This window comes from Trichechus manatus, unplaced genomic scaffold (assembly GCF_000243295.1).
Source record: "Trichechus manatus latirostris isolate Lorelei unplaced genomic scaffold, TriManLat1.0 scaffold00219, whole genome shotgun sequence".
In the NCBI taxonomy this organism is placed as follows: domain Eukaryota; kingdom Metazoa; phylum Chordata; class Mammalia; order Sirenia; family Trichechidae; genus Trichechus; species Trichechus manatus.
Window position 1 is genome coordinate 726,472 of NW_004444155.1, and position 12,060 is coordinate 738,531.

The window sequence follows — 12,060 nt, forward strand, 5'->3', positions numbered from 1 at the left end:
TTTGGTGCAGCCGTTAAATTATGAAGAATTTATAACAGAGCAATACTTATTACCAGAAATATAACATCACGTAAATGTGAGCTTTTACCTATGTGCAAACAAAGTAGAGAAAGAAATGAGTTGAAATGCACTGAGTGGTGCTCATGGTAAGTGTTGTTTGGGTTGTACAACTTGATTCCAAAATTTCAGTGGGTTAAGACAAAAGTTTATTTATTGATCATTTAACAGTTCTGAAGTGGGTATTGAGGTGGGCAGGATGTCCTTCCACACAGCCCTTCCTGGATCCAAGGTTTTTTACCGTCTTGTGAGCCTTACCATCTTGTGAGCCCATCATCCCCTAGGTCCTTGTCATCTGCACCCAGCCAGCAGAAGGGGGGAAGACAGCCTGGGAGGTTTTGGGGAGCTAGACTTGGAAGTGGTTCACATTGTTTCTCCACATACTCCATTGGCGAGAACTTGGTCACATGGCCATGTGCCTGCCTACTGTTCTAGTTCAGTGAAAGGAGAGGGCAGATTTGGATGGACAGCTAATGGCCTCTGCCACAGATTATTTTTGGGCAATGGACTCTGGGAGACAAAAACGTCTCTTGCCTTCCTAGGTTTTTCCAATTTTATGTGAGAAACATTGAAAAATAACTATGTAAAAAATTATAGTGCTATAACTGGGCTTATGATATCAGAAAATCTAGAAATTAGTATCTCAGGTCACAGCTTAATCTATTAATAAAATCTATCCTGCTGTAAGTAGATAAAACGTGGAGAATTTTCTTCATGGAAATCTCCCCAGCCTTGTGAGACCAAGGTGGGGTAGTCCCATAGGAAAAGCAGGGGCTGTTGTAATAACAGTGATGACAATTTAGGGAGTATTGGGAGTACTTGGAGAGTATCGGGCTTTTTTAACCATTTTATTTTCACAATAGCCAGCAAGACACCAGTTGCCCTCAAGTCGATTCCAACTCATGGTGACCCACTGTGAGAGTAGAACTGTGCTCCACTGAGTTTTCAATGGCTGATTCTTTGGAAGTAGATTGCCAAGCCTTTCTTCCATGGTGCCTCTGGTTGGACTCAAACCTCTAATGTTTTGGTTAGCACCTGAACACATTAACCCTTTGCACCATCCAGGGATTCCAGCCAACAAGATAGGCACTATTATACACCCCAGTTTATAAATGAGAAAACAGTTAAACTACTTGCCAAAGGCAAATAGTAAAATGTATAATACTAGTAGAAAGTGTCTTTGAAGGGTTGTCCTTGAAGTCCTGGGGAGAGGTGAACTTTCATTTAACAAATAAGCATTTGCTTATTTAGAGGGTATCAAAAGTGCCTGGTGTTCAAGTCTTCACAAGGCAGGTCAGGTTATTATGAAAAATTCAACAGTGATAGTCAAAGCAGAAACAAACTCCATATGAAATTCAAACATTCTGAAATTTACTTATTCAATATTAAAATGTTACCCAGGGTGGTGGAGCCAACAATGGCACCCTAGACAGATGCATCATGCCATTCCTCTGCAGCAAAGACACAAAAAACTAAAACAGATACAAACTCAATCCTGGAACCCTAGGTGTTAAATGAAGGGATAAAGAACTATGTCAAACACCAAATGAAAGAAGAAAAGGAAAACAGAAAATGAGGAGAGAGATGGAGTAGAGGTCCCCTGCCGACAAACAAGGCATAGCATCACCCTCTTGGATCACAGCCAACAGTGACCCCGGACAGGGAGTGCAGGAAGGCAACTTCATGGAGCTCCCAACAGGAGACAGAGCACCCAGTAACCAGAGAAACATGCTTTCCCACCCCTCACCCTTCTGTCCCATACACCACCCCACCCCCTCCCAACGGGCTATGCTGTGCTGCTCGGTTAGAGAGACACTGGCCTGCGATCACCCTGGGTCCACCCCACCCCCACCCCGACTCCTGTTGCACCTTTTGTTTCTTTTTCCCTTCCTTTTCTTTCTCCCACCTAGTCCCGTATGCCACCCCCACCCCTTCCTGATGGGCCATGCCATGCCACTCAGAGAGCTACCGACCAACCATCATCCCAGGTCATCCCCATCCCTGCCTGCTGGCTCCTGCTGTGCCATTTTCCCCCTTTATTCCTCTTCTTTCTCCCTCCCACCTAGCCCCATATGCCACCTCTACCCCTTCCCACCAGGCCACACCTCACTGTCATGAGTAGAGAACCACCAGCCTGAAGCCAGCCCATCTACACCCTACCCCCACCCGCTGGCTGCCACCACACCATTTTTCCCCCCTTTCTTTTCTTTCTCCATCCCACCTAGCTCTGTACGCCACCTCTACCCCTTCCTGCCAGGCGTCACTTCACTGACACAGCTACAGAGCCACTGGCCCACTGCCACCTGGTCTGCCCTGCACCACCTACCAACTCCTACCATGCCTTTTTTTCCCCTTTTCTTTCTTCCTCCCACCTAGCCCCATATGCCAGCTCCCCTCCCACCTGCCCGCCCCCAGGTCCGCCCACCCCCACCTGCCAGCTACCCTTTTTTTCCTTTTTCTGTTTTCTTTTCTCCCCCCACCTAGTCGCATACACCACTCCCCCTTCCTGCTGGCCCTAATCATGGCACTGTGGCTAGAGTGTCCCACTGCTGCTCCAGGCCTGTTCTACCCCTCCCCTCCTGAAACTCGACCAGCTGCTCAGTGGAGGGAAACAAGTCTATACCACTTCTGTCCAACACCCTCACCGGATAGATGAATGCTCCCACACCACTGGACCAACATCAGGAGGCAGACATCACTCTCCAGTATGCCCTCAGCCACCTCACCAAACCAGTGTACAACAAAGCAGGCTCACTCTGCTTGTTGCTGCCCTGCCCACCAAGGTGGTGAGAGTTATTGTGCCCACAGATGAGCAAGCAGCAAAGCATGCCTGGCCTGCCAGCCCTGACATGTCAAAAAAAAAAATGAAGAAGCAAATGAACGAAATGAACATGTAATCAAATACAGAAAAAAATACCTTAATGTCTCAGAGACAGAAGACAATATCAAAACATAAAAAAGCAGGACAAGATGGCTCCCAGCAAATGAGCAAAATAAAGAATCAGATGACCTGGTAGAAAAAAAAGACAGTGGAACTACTTGATATGGAATTCAAAAACTAATATTTAGGGCTCTTAAGGACATGAGAAGAGATTGAGGAAAACAGACAAAACCGAGGAAAAAATAGACAAAACTATGGAAAAACAGACAAAACCAATGAAAACACAGCCAAAATCACAGAAAACAGACAAAGCAATAGAAGAATTCAGGAAAATAATAAACAAAAAAAGTCAAAATAAGTGAACAATTGGAAATCATACAAAAACAGCAACTAGAAATCCAAAAGATAAACAAAAAAATTTTAGAAATAGACAACACAATAGAAGTTTTAGCAGAAAATTTGAAACAAAGAATCATTGAGACTGAAGACAAATCCATGGACGCAGCTTTGGTTGAGGAAAAATCAAAGAAAAGAATGAAGAAAACCTAAGAATGATGTGGGACACAATCAAAAGTAAAAATATATGCATGACTGGAGTTCCAAAACAGGGGAAGAAAATGGAAAACAGGAAAGATTGCTGAAGATTTGCTGGCAGAAAACTTCCCAAATATCATGAAAGACGAAAAACTGACCAAGAAGCTCAATGAACCCCATACAGGATAGACCAAAAAAAGAAACTCACCAAGACATTTCACAATCATACTTGCCAAAACCAAAGACAAAGAATCCTGAGAACAGCTCAAGGAAAACAAAAAGTCACTTACAAAGCAGAAACAATAAGACTAAGCTCTGATTACTCGGCAGAAACTATGCAGTCAAGATGGCCATGGATGACATATATAAAACTTTGAAAGAAAAAAAATGCCAACCAAGAATAATATATCCTACAAAACTCTCTCAGATATGATGATGAAATTAGGACATTTCCAGATAAAAATTAAGAGAATTTGTAAAAATCAAACTAAACTTACAAGAAATATTAAAGGGAGCCCTTCGGTTAGAGAACCAACAGCGTCAGACAACAACTGGACTTTAGGACACAGGATAACATCAACCAGACAACAACCTATGTAAAGAACTCTCAATAATAAAATAAAGCTAAGAGACGTGAAACAGTGAAACTGAAATGTCAATCTGTAAATGATAACATCAAAACAATAAAAGGGAATAAACAGTGTAGGTATAGAACTTTCAAATGGAAAGGAAGTCAAGGTGATATCAAGTAATAAAAGTTCAAACTTGGGAAGATAAGGGTAAATTTCAAGATAACCACAAAGAAAGCTAATAAACCTACTCATCAGAATAAAAAAGAAGAAAAAGTCTCAGTAAACACAAAATCTGTAATAACAAAAGAAAAGAAAATCCACAAACAAAAGGAATTCAGCACAGGAAAGTAAAGGAACAAAGAAAAAGCACCAAAAAAAAAAAAAAAAGAACAGTATGATAGGAATAAACGCATACCTATGTATAATCATGCTGAATGAAAATGACTTAAATGCACCTGTAAAGAGACAGATATGGGCAGAAAGGATAAGAAAAAAATGACCCATCAATATGCTGCCTAAAAGAGACACACCTTAGACAAAAAGACATAAATATATTAAAAATCAAAAGATGGAAAAAATATATCAAGCAAACAGTAACTAAAAAAGCAAGAGTGCAATATTAATCTCAGATAAAAAAGACTTTGTGGTAGAATCAACCATATAAGACAAGTAAGGGCAACATATGATTATAGGGACAATCCACCAAGAAGACAAAACCTTAATAAATATCTACGCAACCAACAAGATAGCTCCAAAATACATAAAACAAACTCTAACAGCACTGAAAAGAGAAATAGACAGTACCACAATAATAATAGGAGATTTCAACACACCACTCTTGGTAGCGGACTGAACATCTAGAAAGAAACTCAATAAAGATAATAAGATCTAAAAGCCAAAATCAACCAACTTGACTTCATGGATATATAGAACACTCCACCTACCAGCAGCAAAGCATACATTCTTTTTCAACACACATTTAGCATTCTCCAGAATAGACCACATTTTAGGCCACAAAGCAACCCTCAGTAAAATCAAAAACATCAAAATAATACATTGCATTCTCTATGAACACAACACGATAAAAGTAGAAATCAATAACAGGAAGAGCAAAGAAAAAAATCAAATATATGGAAACTGAATAACACCTTGCTTAAAAACAACTGGGTTATAGAAGAAATCAAAGAGGAAATAAAAGTTTCCTAAATCAAATGAGAATGAAAACACATCATACCAAGACCTTTGGGACACAGCAAAGACAGTGCTCAGAGGTCAATTTATAGCAATAAATGCACATATCAAAAAAGAAGAATGGGCCAAAATCAAAATGTTAGCCCTACAGCTCGAACAAATAGAGATCAGCAAAAGAAGCCCACAGCCACCAGAAGAAAGAAAATAATAAAGATTATTAGAGCAGAAATAAATGAAATAGAGAATAGAAATACAAAGAATCAACAAAACCAAAAGTTGGTTCTTTGAAAAGATCAGCATAATCAACAAACCACTGGCCAAACTGACAAAAACAGGAGAGGAAGCAAATAACCCATATAAGATATGAAATGAGGGACATTACAACAGACCCAACTGAAATAAAAAGGATCATAATAGACTATTATGAAAAATTGTTCTCCAACAAATTTGAGAACATAGAGGAAACGGAATAATTTCTAAAAACACACTACCTATCTAAAGTAACTCAAGCTGAGATAGAAAATCTGAACAGACCCATAACAAGAGAGGAGATTGAAGAGGTAATAAAAAAAGACTCCCAACAACAACAACAAAGCCCAGGTCCAGATGGCTTCACTGGAGAATTCTACCAAACATTCAGAGAAGAGCTCACACCAGTACTACTGAAACTATTTCAGAGCATAGAAAAAGAAAGAATACTCCAGAATTCATTCTATGAAGCCAGCATAACCTTGACACCAAAGCCAGGCAAAGACACCACAAAAAGAAAAAAAAATTATGAATATCTCTCATGAGTATAGATGTAAAAATTAGTGACAAAAACTCTAGTCAGTAGAATTCAGCACAATATCAAAAAAATAATACACCACAACCAACTGGGATTTACACCAGGTATGCAAGGATGGTTCATTATTAGAAAATCAACATAATCCACCACATAAATGGAACAAAATCTCAATCGATGCAGAAAAGGCATTTGATAAAGTCTAACACTCATTCGTGATAAAAACTCTCAATAAAATAGTTACAGAAGGGAAATTCCTCAACATAATAAAGAGCATCTATACAAAACCAACAGCCAACCTCATTCTCAATGGAGAGAGGCTGAAAGCATTCCCCCTGAGAAAAGGAACAAGACAAGGATGCCCTTTATCACCACTCTATTTAACATTGTGCTAGAAATTCTAGCTAGAGCAATAAGCCAAGAAAAAGGAATACAGGGCATCCAAATTTGAAATGAAGAAGTTACACTATCCCTATTTGCAGATGATACGATCCTACACATACAGAACACCAAAGATTCCACAAGAAAACTACTGGAACTAATAATAAGATTCAGTAGAATAGCAGGATATAGGATCAACATATAAAAATCAGTTGGATTCCTATACGCCAATACAGAGAACTTCGAAAAGAAATCAGGAAAACAATATCATTTATAATAGCCCCTAAAAAGATAAATTACTCAGGAATAAATCTAACCAGGGATGTAAAAGTCCTATAGAAAGAAAACCACAAAACACTATTTCAAGAAACCTACATAAATGGAAAAATATACCTGTGCTCATGGATAGGAAGATTCAATGTTGTGAAATTTCAATCCTACCAAAAGCGATCTACAGTTATAATGCAATCACGATCCAAATACCAACAGCATTCTTTAACAGATAGAAAAACTAATCACCAACTTATATGGAAAGGAAAGAGGCCTCGGTTAAGCAAAGCATTATTCAAGAAAAAAAAGAAAGTAGGCAGCCTCACACTACCTGATTTCAGAAACTACTATACAGCCATGGTAGTCAAAACACCCTGGTACTGGTACAGACACACAGACCAAATGGAACAGAATCAAGAACTCTGATGTAAATCCATCCACCTATGGTCAGCTGATCTTTGACAACGGACCGAAGTCCATTAAGTGGGGAAAAGACAGTCTCTTTAATAATTGGTGCTGGCAAAACTGGATGTCCATCTGCAAAACATGAAACAGGCCCCATACCTCACACCATACACAAAAACTAACTCAAAATGATCAAAGACTTAAATAGTTAAAACAATAAACATTACAGAAGAAAAAATATGTACAATACTAGGAGCCCTAATGTATGGCATAAATTCAATACAAACCATAACTAACAATGCACAAGCACCAGAAGATAAACTAGATAACTGAGAGCTCCTAAAAATTAAACACTTACACTCATCAAAAGACTTCACCAAAAGAGTAAGAAGAGAAACTACAGACTGGGGGGAAAAAAATTGTCTATGACATATCCGACAAGAACATAATCTCTAAAATGTATAGAATACTTCAACACCTCAACAACAAAAAGACCAATAACCCAATTAAAAAATGGGCAAAGGATATGAACGGACACTTCAGCAAAGAAGACATTCAGGCAGCTAACGGACACATGAGGAAATGCTTGCAATCATTAGCCATTAGAGAAATGCAAATCAAAACTACAATAAGATACTATCTCACTGCAACATTACTGGCACAAATAAAAAAAAAATACTGGAGAGGTTGTGGAGAGAATGGAACTCTTATACACTTCTGGTGGGAATGTAAAATGGTACAACCACTATGGAAAATGATATAGTCCCTCTTAAAAAGCTAGAAATACCATAGGATCCAGCAATCCCACTCATAGGAATATATCCTAGAGAAATAAGAGCCATCACACAATAGACATATGCACACACATATTCATTGCAGCATTATTCAAAATAGCAAAAAGATGGAAACAACCTAAATGTCCATCAACAGATAAATGGATAAATTATTACACATACACACACTAGAACACCATGCAACAATAAAGAACAGTGGCGAATTCGAGAAACATCTCACAACGTGGATAAAATCTGGAGGGCATTATGCTGAGTGAAATAAGTCCATCACAAAAGGACATATATTATATGAGACCACTATTATAAAAACTTAAGAAAAGGTTCACACACAGGAAAAGAAAAATCTTTGATGGTTACAGGGAAGGGAGGGGTAGAGAGGGGAAATCACTAACTAGATAATAGACAAATGTTAACTTTGATGAAGGGAAAGACAACACACAATACAGGGGAAGTCAACACAACTTGACCAAAGCAAAGCAATAAAATCTTCCTAGACACATCCAAACACCTTGAGGGATTGAGTTACTGGGGCTGAGGGAACATCTAGGTCAACTGGCATAACATTGTTCATAAAGAAAATGTTCTACATCCTACTTTGGTGAGTTGCCTCCGGGGTCTTAAAAGCTAGTGAGTGGCCATCTAAAATGCATCTAATGGTCCCATCCCGTTCAGAACAAAAGAAAATGAAGAAAACCAAAGGCATAAGGGAAATATCACTCTAAAGGACTAATGGATCACATGAACCACAGCCTCCACCAGCCTGAGCCCAGAAGAACTAGATGGTGTCTGGCTACCACCACTGACCGCTCTCACAGGGATCACAATAGAGTGTCCCAGACAGAGCGGGAGAAAAATATACAACAAAAATTCAAATTCATAAAAATAGACCAGACTTACTGGTCTGACAGAGACTAGGAGAACCCCAGAGACTATGGCCCCCGCACACCTTGGTAAGTCAGAACTGAAGCCATTCCCTAAACCTACCTTTCAGCCAAAAATTAAAAAATCCAAAAAACCTATTGCCGTCAAGTCGATTCTGACCCATAGCGACCCTGTAGGACAGAGTAGAACTGCCCCATAGTTTCCAAGGAGCGGCTGGTGAATTCGAACTGCTGACTTTTTGGTTAGTGGTTGAGCTCTTAACCACTGTGTCACCAGGGTGGCCAAAGATTAGACAGGCCTATAAAACAAACCACACATGTGAGGAACTTGCTCTTTAGTTCAATCAAGTATAGGAGACCAAAAGGGCAACACATGTCCAAACGCAAAGACGAGAACCTGGATGAGTGGACCCAGGGTGCAAGGGGAAAGGGGGAAAGTGCTGACATTTTTCGAGAATTGCAACCAATGTCACAAAACAATGCTATAAATTTTTGAATGAGAAACTAATTTGCGCTGTAAACTTCCACCGAACACAATTTAAAAAAAATAATGTTACCCAAGGCAAGTTCTATGCTTCTTAAGTATAGTGGATTTACAGGTAAATTCCTATTAACAAAGGCTCCATGTGGCATTGAGTTCAGATGAAAATAGTTTTGACAGTATTTCCTTCAAATTATTTTTGGAAAGTAATAAGCTGCAATGAAAGTTTGTGTACAAGAAAACTTTAAGAGTTATCCAGCAGATGGTGCCAAAGTAATAGCTATGAAGAGTCCTAATCACAAAATACTTAGCCTCTAATGCTTGCCTTTAAAAAACTTTATAAATTTACCTTTGCTTACCAAATGTCATTAAACAAATTGAAGAATGAAAGTAAAAACTTCTAAAAAAATTTACAGCGCTGTCCTGGCAAAACAATAGTAATTTTTCGATATTCACAGTCTCCCTCAGAATTAGAACTTTAAAACTGGAAGGATCCTCTGAGATCATTTTACAGATTAGAAAGTGGGGAGCCAGGGAAGCTTCTTTGGCCCCAGATTCCTCAGAAAGACTACAGCAGAGCCAGGGTTGAAGCCTGTCACTTGGTTCGCTTTTCTCACCTCTAGGTCCCTCATCAGAGGGAGAAAGATGCCACAAGGGGGTTGAACTACACGTCAAAATGTAAAGGGCAATTTTAAAACTTAAATCGAGCAGAAGGAATGATATAATAAAGATTAGAGTGAAAATTAATGAAATAGAGAAAATCTATGAAACCAAAAGCTGTAGGGCTTACCGTATAATTCTTTGAAAAGATCAAAATATTGACAAACTTTAGCTAGACTGACCAAGAAAAAAAAGAGAAGACTTAAATTACTAGAAACAGAATAGAAGAGGGAACATTACTACTGATATTATATAAATAAAAAAGGATTATAGAGGAATATTATGAAGAATTTTATGCCAGAAATTAGATAACTTAGATGAAATGAACAAATTCCTAGAAAGACAAAAACTACCAAAACTGACTCAAGAAGAAATAAACCCTCTGAACAGACCTATAACAAGAGATTTAATTAGTAATCAAAACAGTACCCAGAGAGAAAAGCCCAGAGCCGGATGGCTTCACTGCTGAATTCTACCAAACATTTAAAGAATTAATATAGTTTCCAAACTCTTCCAAGAAATAGAAGAGGGGGCAATACTTCCATTTCATGAGACTAGTATTATCCTGTACAAAAACCAGACAATAGATATCACAAGAGAAGAAAACAGACAAATATTCCTTATGAATATGAATGCAAAGTCTGAACAAAATACTAACAAACCAAATCAAGCAACATAAAAAAAAATTATATTCCATGACCAATAGGGATTTATCTGAGAAATGCAAGAATGGTTTAACATCCAAAAATCAATTTATATGATACATCATATCAATAGAACATAAAAAAAATCACTTAATCCTTTCAATAGACACAGAACATTTGACAAAATCCATCACTCTTTTGTGATAAAAACACTCAACAAATAGGAATAGAAGGAAACTTCCTCAACATGTTAAGAGGGCATCTACAAAAAACCCACAGTCCTAATGGTGCAGTGGTTCAGAGCTCAGCTGCTAACCAAAAGGTCTGCAGTTCGAATCCACCAGCCATTCCTTGGAAACCCTATGGGGCAGTTCTACTCTGAGTCAGAATCGACTCAACAGCAACAGTTTGGGTTTTTGGTTTAATATCATAATTAATGTTGAAAGACTGGATGCGTTCCCCCTTAACTAGACACAAGACAAATATGTCCACTCTCACCACTGCTATTCAACATTGTACTGGAGATTCTAGCTAGGGCAATAAGCAAAATAAAGAAAGAAAAAAAATAAAAGACATCTAGATTAGAAGGGAAGAAGAAAAACCATCTCTATTTACAGATACATGGTCTTGTATATGGAAACTCCTAAGGAATACATTTTAAAAAAACTATTAGAGCTAATACATGAGTTCAGCAAAGTTGCAGTATACAAGATCAATACACGCAAAGAAATCATATTTCTATACACTGGCAATTAGGAAAACAATTCCATTCATGAAAGCATCAAAATAAGATGCTTAGCAGTTAATTTAACAAAAGAATGCAAATCATATACTCTGGAAACTACAAAACATTGCTGAAAAAATTAAAGATGATCTAAATAAGTGCAAAAACAAACCATGTTAATGGATCAGAAGATGTAACATTGTTTTTTATTTTTTTTATTGTTGTAATTAAATGAAGTTTACATTCCAAGTTAGTCTCCCATAAAAAAAAAATTTTTTTTTTTTTACACTTTGTTATGAGACCCCAACCGCTCACCCCATTCTGTGACAGCACACTCCTCCCCTCTGCCCCTGGTTCCCCATGAACATTCAACCAGCTCCTAACTCTCTCTGCCTTCCCATCTCACCTCTGGACAGAAGCTGCCCCTTTGGTCTCTTGTATCTACTTGACTAAGAGGCACATTCTCCACGAGTATCACTTTATGTCCCACAGTCCAGTCCAATCCCTGTCTGAAGAGTTGGCCTTGGAAATTGTTTTAGTTCTGGGATGATAGTCTGGGGGCCATGCTTTCTGGGGTGCCTCCAGTCTAAGTCAGACCATTAAGTCTGGTCTTCTTACTAGAATTTGAGTTCTGCATCCCATCCCTCTACTGCTGTATCAGGGACCCTCTGTTGTGTTCCCTGTCGGGATGTTCATTGGTGGTAGCCGGGCACCGTCTAGTTCTTCTGGTCTCAGGCTGATGAAGTCTCTGGTTTATGTGGCCCTTTCTGTCTCTTGGGCTAATACTTTCCTTGTGTCTTT